Raw genomic sequence first — 6,826 nt, forward strand, 5'->3', positions numbered from 1 at the left:
CCTTTCTTCCTTTCTTCTTTCCTTTCTTTCCTTTCTTTCCTTTCTTTCCTTTCTTTGCTTTCTTTCCTTTCTTTTTCTCTCTCTTTCTTTCTCTCTTTCTCTCACTACTCTCACACTGAGTGGCATATAGAGGTGAAAAGAGGAAGGAAGGAAGGAAGGAGACATAAATTAGGAAAATAAGAGCTTTCAGTAATGCATAAACCAGGTGGTTATTGCTTATATTGCTATTAATATTGCCCATTATTTTTTCCATTAAACTAATCTTATTAGGAAGCCATGACTGCCATTGTTCCTGGTTATTTCTTGAGCTGTTCTAACTGCTTTTGGGATCTGACATAAAATTCTGTATTTCGTTCTCCATCTCATGCAGTTCAGAGGCATGGAATGCAAATTCCATGGTTATTGCCAATGGAGAAAATACATTCATGAATGAAACAGTGCACTGTTAGAAAGTGAATTAACATTCAGGAAACATCCTCAATGTTATAAAGAAAAATAACTGATGTTCTTAAAAATTTTTTTAAAATAATTTAAAAAAAAATAGAGTGAGAGAATGGCAAAGTTTTCTAGTGTTTCTATGAAAAATCAAAGCAAAATAGATGATAAGAGATTTAAGTTTGAATTTACAAACTGTGGAATTCACAGTGACTAAATATTTCACATTTTTAGTGTTTGCAGCTGTGTTTAAATAAATCTATCTAATTATATTGAAGAGTGCATTGTAATCACAGGCTAATCCCATTTGCCTGCCCAGAACATGATAACAACGAGCTTGACTGGGTTATTAAGGTTTACAAATGGAGTGGATTTTTTATTTATTCTAAGGTTCTCATCTTCCTTCCTTCCTTCCTTCCTTCCTTCCTTCCTTCCTTCCTTCCTTCCTTCCTTCCTTCCTTCCTTCCTTCCTTCCTTCCTTCCTTCCTTCCTTCCTTCCTTCCTTCCTTCCATTTGTTTTTTTTTTGTTTGTTTCTTTGTTTTGTATTGTTAGGATTTTTTTCCTAAATATGATTGGCTTTCTGCGTCAAAAGAATCATGTTTATGACCTTAAACCAAAAGTAAGAAAGACTGATAAGTCAATTCTTGACACTTTCCCACAAAGACCAGACCATCTGGACACTCTGTGTTTGTAACAGGTGCTTCTGGGACTTAGAGCCTAATTCTGGCCCAGATTCTGTTCTGTATGGGTGACTCCATTACTGTGTGCAACTGCACATTGCATTAATTGAAGGGACTCAGAAAGGCCAAGTGAAGTAATTAGTCAGTTGGTCATGCAGAAAAGAGACTAGTGGCTTGGTGCCACTGAATGTTGAATGCACAGATGTACAGCACCATCAGCTTTTGCTCTCTGCGGTACTCCACTAATCTCCGGCAGGTAGAGCAAAGATCTGTCTTAGTCCGGGTCTTCAGTCTCCTGGAAGAAACAACATAAATTTCATATCCACTTGGGAGAGAAAATCATGAGTTTGAATGACCTAAAAAAGGAGCTGCATCAGCATAAAATTGTTGAAATAGTAAAAGCGCCAGATGGGCCAAATACAGCAGTTAGGTTTTTAGGTTCCAGTCTGAGTTTTCAGGTTTATCCAGCAGCAACTGGCATATGCAATATAAAGCTGTAAAATGGCTGTGATTTTGATTTCATAAGCCTATTTTTTTAACTATGATGTTTTTCTTTGCATGTACTTGACATTTTTTGTAAGCCTAGCTATTTTGGGGTCAGAGTTTGATCAGAATTGTTAGCTAGTGTCTCCTGGAAAGTTAAGAAATATCTGCTCTGCTACTCATTTCCACTGAACAATGGAGCTAAATGAGGGCAGTGAGGGTATTCAAAAAGGTTGTGAGAGTGGTTTATAGGTCAGTTTTTTCCTAGTTTATAGCAGGAACTCAAATATATTTTTCTGTATCTTTCACAGATGCTGTGTGTGTGCTGTTTTGCTGTACATCCGTTCAGAGTGAGTGTCATAAAAAAGTTTGTATTGTTGCATTTCATTGTAATGTAAAATTTCTAGAATAACCTTTATTTTAAAAGTGTATTTTTTGCTTTCTGATCAGAACAACCAAAATTAAAAACTGGTAAACTGAAACCACAGTATGCCTAGGCCACTCTTTTCACTATTATGTTAGGTTTTACACACATTGACACGCTGCAGTGATTCTCAGTAGCATGCATTACAATGATATACTCTCACTACCTTCAATCATAGAGCTCACTATAAAAGTTACTTACAATAGTAAGATGGAGTATTTGAAATATTAAAAGAATGCCTTTTAATCTCTACTTTAGTCATCTTAGAACTCTCTACTCACATTCTCTATATTTGCCATGTACTTTGATAACCAAATAGCAGTTTGATCAGCTCCCTCAAGGGCAGAGAGGCCCTGCAGAGAAATCTCAACAAAATTAGAGACAGGTAAATATCAACTGTATGAAGTCCCAGAAGGGCAAGTGCTGGATTCCTCACCTTTGATGGGGCAACGCAGTTTGTGTGAATAGACTGGGGAATGAGAGGCTGGAGGGCAGCACTGCAGAAAGGGACTGGGGTGTCCTGGTCAGTGGCAAGCTGAACATGAGTCAGCAGTGCCCTGGAGCCAGGAGGGCCACCTGTGTCCTGGGGGGCATCAGGCACAGCATCACAGCCAGGCAAGGCAGGGGATTGTCCTGCCCTGCTCTGAGCTGGGGCAGCCTCACCTGGAGTATTGTGTGCAGTTTTGGGTGCCACAGTAGAAGAAATTGTGTTATTAAAAAGCATTGAGAGGAGGGCCATGAGGATAGTGAAAAGTCTAGAGAGGAAGCCTCATGAGAAGGGGATGGGGTCATTTGGTTTGTTCATCCTGGAGGAGGCTGAGGGGAGATCTCCATGAGTCATTCAACATCTTCATGATGGGAAGCTCAGGGGCAGGTACCAATCTCTTCACTGATGTGACCAGCAACAGGACTCGAGAAAACATCATGAAGCTGAGTTAGGATAAGTTTACATTCATTTCTAGTGGAGTAAATAATTATTGGTATAATTTCAGCTGCATTATTTTAGTCCAGCTCTGGAGCACAGTCATAAAATTCCCTTTTTTACAAGACTATTATCCTTTCTTTTACTATGTAGATTGAAGAGAAAATTTGACCTTAGTCTTTGTCATTTGTTGAAACTGATATTTTTTTCCTACTACTTATATGCCTAAATTCTAAAAAAGAGAGCCTACATGTTAAAATAACCATTGTTACTTTAAACTTTACATTTTAGCATGAAAACAACTACAAGCCCTACCAATTTACGTGAACTACCTCTTTTTAATCACTATGACATTTTTAAAGAAGCTGAAAAGAATAAACTGAACTATAATATTCAGATATGTCTTGGTGATAAGCATGTGAGAAATAAGATTTTAATAGTCTTGAGGAGTTAAAGTGAGGTAAAAAGCCTGGGAAAGATATATGAACCCAAGATACTGATCTTGTTTGATATTATAGGTTTCAGTATTACTCATCTGCATTGCCTATTTAATTTGTGTGAGCAGGCAGGGGAATCAAATATCCTGGAGAAAAGGATTCGGAGGGCTGATCATCCTGTAAAGTTTTCAGTGGGAATTGTATATATTCATCTCCCGGGATTACTGAGCATTTTACACGCCATATTTCAGTCCCCTACCTAATTAACATACAGAACTGAGCTGAGAGACAGTACAAAGAGATGATGTGATGTGTGTAGTGATTTAAACAGAATTGCTAAATCTCATTGTAAGCTCACTGGACTTTTTTAATATCCTGAGCACATAGTGCCTGATTAAAAAAACCCCACATATCAGTCACTTTGATCGGATAACAAATATTGGAAACAGGTTTATACTTTAGTTGGAATATAGTATTCCTCTGCCCCCCCAAATTCATAAGGAGTAGACAAGTTACCAGTGTAATCTAAGATGTTCATGTGTCTGAAGTAATTCATCCTCTTTTCAAACAAAGCAAAGTGCTTGTCATAGAATACATGGATTTTGTTTGAGTTGGAAAAGAAGAATGTTGCCTGGGAGGCAATGAAGATTGCAGACACACTACCATCATGGTCTTTTATTATTTAAATATAACTTTTCATGTACATTTCTGAAATACACTAAAATATTTGGAATTACGAATACTAATCCTAGTCAGAATTTGAATAATATAGAGACTATACATGTTTAATCTATGGAATTTCTTATAATTTAGAAATAACTCCAAGTTCAGTCACCCCAAATTTGTGCCAAGGTAGCTAGGAGCAAAGGCTGTCTTTCAGAGTTTATGCAAGAAAATATTTCATGGCAGCCATCAATACCAATGGAAAAAAATTAATTTAGCCAGGCAGAAAATGATGTTTTGAATTAACATAATGGATGGAGAATTATTAAAAAAATATTGATTAAAATAAAGACTGACTTTCTAGAGAACTCTAGCTGTACAAACAACCATGATTTACTTCAGATGTACACAACTTATTTGATCACCACAGCTACTTGATTCTGTGTCGCTGCTGCTGTGCCATTTGAAATTACATCATTGAGGATTGCCTCACTGACAGATCTGCCACGAGTTGCCAGATGGCAAACTGATTCAAGGAAAACACAACAGTAACTACTGTATGATTTCCTTAATTTATTACAATTTTTCTGCTGGATGCTCCACAGATATAGTTTCTCTGAACAGCTGAAATGTGTGTTTGTATTTAGCTGTATGTATAAATTATATGACTGAGCAGTATGTTAGCTGAGTGTTAAGTGTTTCTGAGCAAACACCAAACATATATTCAAAACATGCTTGATTTTATAATATTGTCCTTTATATTGAAATTAAACTTATAAAAATCCTACTTAGTCTGTACATTTACTCCAATCTAAACAATACTATATTGTTGCAGCAGAATAGAATAAGGAATAAACAACAAGAAAAAGTGCTTAATGCTACCTTATCTCAGTTATAATCAAATTAGATAATGAGAAAGATTGACATAGTTTTTAAACTCTAAATGGAATATAAACAGGAAATAGTATAACTAAATTAGTCTAGTGAAATTTCAGCACATACAAAAAATATATAGTGCTTGACAAATGTCATTATTGATTTACAATTAATTTTATTTTTGATTTAGCACTATATTTATGTATTTACTTACTTATTTGTTATTTGTGGGCAATTAACCTCTATTCCCTGTTCCATGACTACTGCTTATGGAAGGTGGAAGCACCTGGACCATAGCACAGCCCCTGAGTGAGCAAGTGTCTGACTCAGAGGATAAATATTCTTTGAGGAAAATCAGTAATTTATCGCTGCTGCTCCTACTTCCATTTGCCACCTCCTGTCAAGTGGCGTGATTTAACCAAACTGGAAGGAGAATCTGGTCTCTCAAGAAGAGAATCAAAATCTTCAGCAAAAGAACAAAGTTTTCATATTGAGAACAAACCCTACTATCAGGAGAATCAAAGTGTCCACAGACAAAACAAAGTCCTTTGGGAACAGAATAAAATCCTTCAAGAGAAGCACAGGGAGTCTTCAGAGGAAACAAAGAACCTTGAGAAGCAGCAAAAGGCTTGCCAACAAAATAAAGCCCTCAGAGAAGACATTAAGGCTCTCAAAGGATAAGAATGAGCATTTGCATTGAAGGGAAAAGCTCTTCAGCATGAGATTTTAGCTTTATGAGGAAAACACAAAGCCTTCAAGGACCAGCTTAAAGCTCTTCAAGAGGACAACAAAGACATTCAGGTAGAGGGAAAAACTCTTTGTGAAGAAAGGAATCCCTCAGTGAGGAGAAATTTGCTCTGCAAGAAGGGAATATGCCCCTTCAAATAAGAAAGGGTCTCTAGAAGGTTAGGAGAAGGCTCTCCAAGAAGAGCACAAAGACCTTCATGAATGGAATAAGATACTTTTCGAGAAGGAACAAAGTAATAGAAGTAAAGAACCAGGTGCTTAGGGAGATTTTGCAGCAAGAGTGAAGAGTTTAGAAAAACGGCAATTTTTGTTGTTGGCCAGATATCAGCAATGGATAAAAAACAGGCATCAAGCAGCCTGTGAGCCTTAGTGCAGAGGTCTAGCAGAAGTTCTGAGGCATGGATGTTGGGATTTCAGATCCCTGAAGCCCAGTAAATTAGTGCTGTAATACATAATGCATATCTTTAGATGTCTGCTTTATTGAGGTACTGAATATCACAGAAAACAAATTTCTTATTTTAGTATTTCAAAGTTTAGATTAATACTTTACCACAGAATACTGGAGGATATTATTAAAGAATGAATTCTGATGTCATGAACATGAAAGTCATATGCAAGTGAGACTGTGACAGAGTCTTTTTTTACATCTAGATTAACCAGTAAAATAATTTTTCTGAAAATAATTGGTATGAAACACTTCCAGAATATGTTAAAAAATTCTTTGTCTCAGAGATTTTCCTTCAAAGATCCAGTTTTAACTTGAATTTGGAGGAAAATAATTCAATATATTTGTGCTACTAAGAAAAAATACTATGAAGCAAGCTTGAGCACAGTCTTCCTGTACAGTCCACCATGCTTTTTTTCTCTGTTTCTTTGTGCAATTTCAAAGCTGACAAGTATGCAGAATTACTGCCAAAAACAATACTTAGAGGAGCTGGGGTTTGTCTTTAATTGCATACTTTCATCAAATGTCAGCCTTGTAAGCTTTTGTACCCTTTGACACCTGTACATTAATTTATACCCCATTTCAGTGCCCATAAAAAACGTTGTGCTACCATATGATAAAAACACTGCCTTTGTGGTGTGCAAAAATATTTTTTCAAAATTTTGAAACCAAAAAAACACATCAGATTAAAACCAACACATTGAGACTATCTG

The 6,826-nt window shown here is 36.4% G+C and overlaps 1 pseudogene; it reads left to right on the forward strand.

The window, feature by feature from the left end:
- Window positions 1-1,318: 1,318 nt before the first annotated feature.
- Window positions 1,319-5,930, forward strand: LOC130253287 (uncharacterized; annotated as a pseudogene).
- The last annotated feature ends 896 nt before the right edge of the window (window positions 5,931-6,826 follow it).

This window comes from Oenanthe melanoleuca, chromosome 1 (genome assembly GCF_029582105.1).
Source record: "Oenanthe melanoleuca isolate GR-GAL-2019-014 chromosome 1, OMel1.0, whole genome shotgun sequence".
Taxonomy (NCBI): Eukaryota; Metazoa; Chordata; class Aves; order Passeriformes; family Muscicapidae; genus Oenanthe; species Oenanthe melanoleuca.